This window comes from Camelus ferus, unplaced genomic scaffold, assembly GCF_009834535.1.
Source record: "Camelus ferus isolate YT-003-E unplaced genomic scaffold, BCGSAC_Cfer_1.0 contig3803, whole genome shotgun sequence".
Classification (NCBI taxonomy): Eukaryota; Metazoa; Chordata; class Mammalia; order Artiodactyla; family Camelidae; genus Camelus; species Camelus ferus.
In genome coordinates, this window is record NW_022589080.1 from 1 (window position 1) to 6,549 (window position 6,549).

Sequence of the window (6,549 nt, forward strand, 5' to 3'; positions counted from 1 at the left end):
TTTACAAGTAGTGTTGTCAGAACAAACCTTGTAATCCTGCTGGTGATCTAGAGAAGAAAGTTACATTCTTTCCAATTGTTTTGATGCACTTATGTGGGAAAATGATGTACGTTTGAATATGTATTTCCTCTCGAAATCATATGGCACAGATGAATATTTGTAGACATTGTAATGAGTTTTATATATTGAAATGTATGGTCCCGAAATTCTCCTCAGCTTTTTAAGTCATCAATGGCGTGCACTCCAGAGTGCCCCAAAGCATCCACCAACGCATGTTCTTCGGCCGTTGTGAGTTTCAAGGTTGGAGAAAGAAGGCTTGCTGGATGGTATGGCATTCTCTGGCACAATCTCTGGCTGGCTGACCGTGAAGCCTTTAGCACCCAAGACTTGGCAGACAGTATCTAACCATTGTCACGTCCATTTCTGGGACACTCATGGAGGATTTTACACCTATGCTAGTGGCATACGTTATTTCATTTAGTTTTCCCAACAATCATAATTAGATTTTATCACCTGTATTAAAAAGGAAACTGTAAAAGCGAGTGACGTGCAGACTTTCGACTGGAACACGGGTCTTTCTGATCCCTGTCTCTGTTCCCTCCCCGGCCTATCCTTCCAAATGGCCAGGAGACTCTTCCTCAGTCTTGAGTTTCCCGCTGATGTTACCACTCTCTTTGATTCTGGAGAGGAAAACAAGTCTAAACTTAATTTTCCATTGGAAATGGAATGGAGAGTTAATGTTGGAAGCCGGGAGAGTCTGTCCTGTGATGAAGCGGTCCCCGAGCCACTTCCACTGGGATGTCACATCACTGTCTGGGCCCCTTGCTCAGCCTGTGCACAGGTGATAAGCCAGATGTGCCGAGCAGTCCTCCCGGACAGGGCAGTGGGTTGGAAATGAGTTTGGGGATTTGGTTTCATTATATATGTTCCTGAGGGTCTTGGCCTGGCACTTCGAGTCGGAGCATTCCCAGTCACACAGACTCGCTCTGGGTCCGTGCAGACCTGACGTGGCCTCAGCCTGAGGCTCAGGGCCCGTGGTGATGAGGAGCATTTTAGTCCATGGTCTGCCGGATGCTCTGACACTTCTGGGCTGTGGGACTTTGTCCAGGATGATAATAATTCCTCCCCGAGTTTCAGATTTCCTTGCCTGTGAGCCGGGGTAGTAATAGTTTCTGAAATGATTGTAATGATTCAGTAAGGGGCGCAGCGTGTGCTGGCAGGTAGCTGGTGTTTAAGGAGCAGAAGTCGCAGTCACACTGTCAGCCTCTCACTGTGTGCTCTGTGCTTTGAGAGGTTGTGTGTTTGGTGAAAGTCCCGCCCAAATACTAGGGCCTAGATGAACTGTTGTTCCTTTACTTTCCCTTCCTTTTCCTCTTTCCCTTCTCTGTGTCCCATGTTTAGGTAGCAGATTCCTCTATTTCAGGGAATACGGGCCTTTCTAGTAAAAGGACAGGCGGAACGCGGAAAGATGGGGCCCGTCTGAACAGCGCTGTTTCCCTGCATTTCTGCATCCGGTCCCATCAGTGCACGAAGTCAGCCTTCCTCTTCCTTCCTGTGTCATTGGGTCTCTGTTTTAAGGGAAAATTTTAAGGGTCTTTTTTCACTTACATGTTTCGTTCAGATGCTTGTTGCTTTTCTCCCTGTGCTTCAGCGTTCCGAGGAGAGAATTCAGCAGTGCAGCATCCTCTCCGAGCTCTATGAGTTGATCGGCTGCCACTGCAAGTCCGCCTTCTTAAAGCGGGTGGCATCCGTGCAGCGCGCGGCCCCCGGCATCATGGAGCCTGGCGGGAAGAGTTGCTACCGACTCCTTCTGCAGACGCTTCCTGGCTACAGTCTGTCACTGGATCTACAGGACTTCAGGAAAGGTGTTGGAATTAAAACATCGCTTTAGTCCCATTAACCATGCCTAGTTTGGGCCCTGCTGTCCTGTCTCATCAGGGTGAATTGTGATTCGTTTAGAACAGGGCTCAGCAGACTTTTTTCTGTCAAGAGCTTGGGAGTAAATATTTCAGGGTCTGCAAACCTCCTGATCTCTGGTGCAGCTGCTCAGCTCTGCCTGTTCAGACGCCAGAGCAGCCGGACAGTCCACACACCCACAGAGCTTTATTAACAGCGGTGGCTGGGGCTGGATTGGGTGTATGAACAGCAGTTTGTCCCCACAGCCTCCTCACTATTGACGCCTGCACCAGAGCGTGCATTTGCGACAATGGGTGAACCTGCACTGACACGTCATCATCACCCAGAGCCCATACTTGACACTAGGATTTACACTTGGTGGTGTGCACTCTGTGGGTTTGGACAGATGTACAATGACATGTATCCACCGTCACAGCATCATACAGAGTAGTCTGTCTTAGTGACCCTAAAAATGCTCCGTGCTGCACCTCATTCATTGCTCCTTCCCCTCTAGCCTCTGACAGCCACTGATCTTTTAGTCTCTGTGGTTTTCCCTTTCCCAGAACACCATACAGTTGGAATCAGACAGTTGCACAACCTTCCCAGATTGGCTTCTTTCACTTAGTAATATGCATTTAAGGTTCTTCCATGTCTTTCCATGCCTTGATAACTCATTTCATTTTAGCACCAAATAATGGTCCATTCTCTGGCTGGACCACAGTTTATTTATCCATTCACCTACTGAAGAACAGCATAGTTGTTTCTGAGTTCTGGTGATTATGAATAAAGCTGCTATTAACATCTGTATGCAGATTTGTGTGTGGACACAAGTTTCCATTTCGTCGAGTAAACACCAAGGAGCACAGTTGCCAGATCATATGGTAGGAGAATATCTAGTTTTGTAAAAAATTGCCAGACGGTCTTCCTAAGTATTTGGGCCATTTTACATTCCCAACAACTATGCATGAGAATACCTGATGCTCCACATCCTCACCAGCATTCGGTGCTGTCAGTGTTCTGCGTTTTGGCAGTTCTGACAGGTGTGCAGTGGTACCTCGCTGTTTCAGTCTGCATCCCCTTGATGACAGATGCTGTGGAGCATCTTTCCATAGACTTCTTTGGCATCTAGATTTCTTCTTTGATGAGGTCTGTGTTCAGGCATTTTGCTCATATTTTAATCAGGTTATTCATCCTTCTTGTTGAGTTTAAAGAAATTTTGGTATATTCTGGATATCAGCCCTTTATCAGTGTGTCCCTGCCCTTCACCTGCAGTACTGGAGTTGTCCTTTGGTTCTCAGTGGAGTGTCAACTCTTCAAAGAGATTCCCTGTCTTCCTTCAGCCTAAATACTCTCCTGGTATTTTTCACTTTCATTGACTCATTTTGTTCTTTTTAAATAGCATTTCCCATAATTTGTACTTACATTAAAAAAAAAGGCAATGATTGAACACCGCCTCCCCCACCAGGCTGTGTGCCCTGTGAGAGCAGAGGCCCTGACCCCACTCACCGTTTCCTAAGACAGCACATTGCACATGTCCATGTAAAAGTGTGTAACGTGGGGCCAAACCTGATAAGCAGCTATGATGACTTGTGTTGTCTACCATTTATTGAGTAGACTTTGTTTCTGATCTTAATTATTAAATCACATGAATGAAACTTGTTTGTTTTGAAAAATAAAACAACAAAGCACACCTCCATGTGATTGGTACTTTCTACTTAGCCTTCTGACCCAGGAGGGGATGTTCACCATCATTTTGTGGAGGAGGTTGGGGAGGTAAAGTAAGAGAGTGAGATCAAATAAAGTAAAAATGATAACTATCAGTTGGCTTTATTTTCACTAAGACATAAAAGTTACTTTAAACCCTATCTCAGCTGTTGTTCTGTTGTTTTAAACATTTCTCATAGAATTAAATGGAAGCCCACTAAACCCTGAAAGGGAAATTGTGTGCTCAGGTCCTGAAAAGAGTTTATGTCTATTTCTTGAAATGCACAATTTCCCTGCTGGTTACAGAAATTCGAGGCGGGAACACAGCCGTGCGCTGTGTGTTTCTGCCGGCTTCACGGGCTGCTCAATGTCATTTTCATTTTCTTGTGTTGCAGTTTATGAAGGTTTTCCATGAGATATATTGCTCAGCCTTTTCCTGAATGAAGGATTGAATTTTCCACAGGAAATCTTATGAAAGAGAGTGACAAGGCACATGGGTTTCCCAAAAAGGAAGAGTTGATGTAATAAACTTTCACTATGGTGAACTTTTTTAATACAAGCCAGTTGAAAATTTTATCACTAGGTCATAGGCCACAAATCTGTCTTAAGAATAAAAAGATTCAAATTTTATAGAAGAAGCAGTTTGAATCAAGTAATAATTATGATTTGTACGTTATTTGGTGTTAGAACTTATACTCAGTCTTATCATAATTGCCTGTGGTAGGAACTGGATCATTATTTATTTATTAAAAAAAAATCCACTAGGTGCTATTTGTCCCATTCTTGATGCGGCAGTGCTGAGGTTAGTTATGTTGGGCCATTTAGGATTCTTAGCTAGGTTTTCCGGACATTGATTTCAGCCTTTTTATCTTTTTTACAATCTTTTCATTTGTGTCGGCCTTTGGTCTTTTTACAACGTGGAAAAACTGCACGGATCTGCCTTTCCCTTTTTTCCTGTCTTTGTGGGAAAAGATTTTTAAGAGAAATTACTAGGATATTAAGGATTTTGTGTGGGGTAAGTTTGGTCAGTTCTAAGGATTTCAATTAATACGTATTTAACTTGCTATTCAGCTAATGACAGTAAAATTATAAACTAACTTAAGTATACATCAGTAAGTATAGTACAATAAGCCCATCACCCAGATTAAGGAATTCACAAACTTTTCCATATTTCCTTTATTCAGACCTTTGTTCTTTTATTTGTCCTTTGTTGAAGTATTTGACAGCAAATCCAAGAAGACATGTCATTTTACCCTATGTACTCAAGTAGGCATGTCTGAGAAATGAGGGCCTTTTCTTTGATCAGGTTTTTCCATTTGACTTATGTGCTCGTTAAGTACCAGCTGTATCAGGCATCTCACTAGGCATTAGGGATCCTTGGGGCAATGAGACAGTCCTGGCTCCCAAGGAAGTTAAGGGCTGATGGAAGAAACCAACACAGGAGCTTGGGTGCCTCACTTAAGGTCCCTAGCTGGATGACACCAATTGGACAAAATTTGTGCACAATACAGTAGGAATCACAGAAGGGACTGATCAGACTTGTAGGGCCGGCCGTGAGAGAGGCGGTCAGCAGGGCTACAAGAGGAGGAATCATTTGATCAGAATCTGAAATCTTTTCTGCCAACCTTCCTACCAGCCCCCAGGGCCCATCACACACAACCCTGTGCTGTAAACTGTTTTGATTCCAGTACCTCATCTCCTTCAGGAAGGATTTTAAGGTGGAAAATATTTAAATCAGTAATTGTTACCAGAAGGGACATAGAACAATGGAAAATGGAAACAACACAAATGTCCATCAGCACATGACTGGATAAAGACGAGGTGGATACATATATACAATGGAATACTACTCAGACATAAAAGATGCATTTGCAGCAACATGGATGGACCTGAAGACTGTCATTCTAAGTGAAGTGTGGGGAAAGAGAAAGAAAAACGCCATATGACTTCATTTATGGGGAATCTAAAATTAATGCAATAATAATAAGACCACAAATGAACAAATAATTTTGATTTCTTGAATATGTGTAAGTACATCTGACTGTCCTTTGTGATTTGATTACCATATTCTGTTTATTATTTTTTGCAGATGTCCTTATATCCTCGGTAACTGTAATTTTAAAAATCTAAAGCTCTAATCTGTTCTTAGAAAGAATAATTAGTAATATATGTAAACTAAGAAATGCAGTATGCTCTATACATGATTTACATGCAATGTGTATGTGATGTGAAGTTGAACTGAATATTCTACCTGATAAAACGGACAAAGGAAAAAAATAAAAAATTTTATAACAAAATAACCCCTCTTTAGATATGTAAAACGTTCATTCTGCGATTCTGTGAAAGACAGCATGGAAGTAGGTGTTTTAAGATTTCTCCTTGATCCTCGGTCGAGCACCTGGGCTGCACGATTGGCCACCACAGGCCCCAGGACTTGCCAGCTTGCTCTCACTTGTTGGTAGGAAGATTAGCTGCTTCAGGAATATTTATGTTCTTAGAAGTTGCTGAAAACCCCACAGAGCTTCTGTTTCATGGAGTGTATCTGTCAATATACCCCATTTTAGAAATTAGAACAGAAAATTTAAACTCAAGAACTGACAAGCACACGCTGTCCCAGCACGTGGTCAAAGCACGTGCTGCCACGGTGGCGTGTGTTGGTTCTAGGAAAAATGCAACCGTACTCCAAGAATGAGGGTGAACCCACAGATCTCATCTCAGCAATGATATGAAGAGGTGAGAGCCAAAGCCCCTAAAACAGGTGCTGAAGTCCCCCAGATGTCTCAGAACAAACAGAATCATGGGATCAAGAATCCAGTGCTTCATGATCAGCAGCGTCGTAGAGACGGTCCTGTGGTCAATAGGACAGAAGAAGGGATACCGGCACACAGACCTATTGACAGCAAAGCTTTAAGGTTTTGAATTGACTGAAAGTTTGGCAAGATTTGCATT

The 6,549-nt window shown here is 43.0% G+C and overlaps 1 long non-coding RNA gene across 1 annotated transcript; it reads left to right on the top strand.

Moving 5' to 3' along the window:
• The first annotated feature begins 380 nt into the window (after positions 1-380).
• LOC116662577 lies at positions 381-3,808 on the top strand. Its single transcript, XR_004318552.1, has 2 exons — positions 381-841; positions 1,652-3,808. It is a non-coding gene; the product is annotated as an uncharacterized LOC116662577 (long non-coding RNA).
• The last annotated feature ends 2,741 nt before the right edge of the window (positions 3,809-6,549 follow it).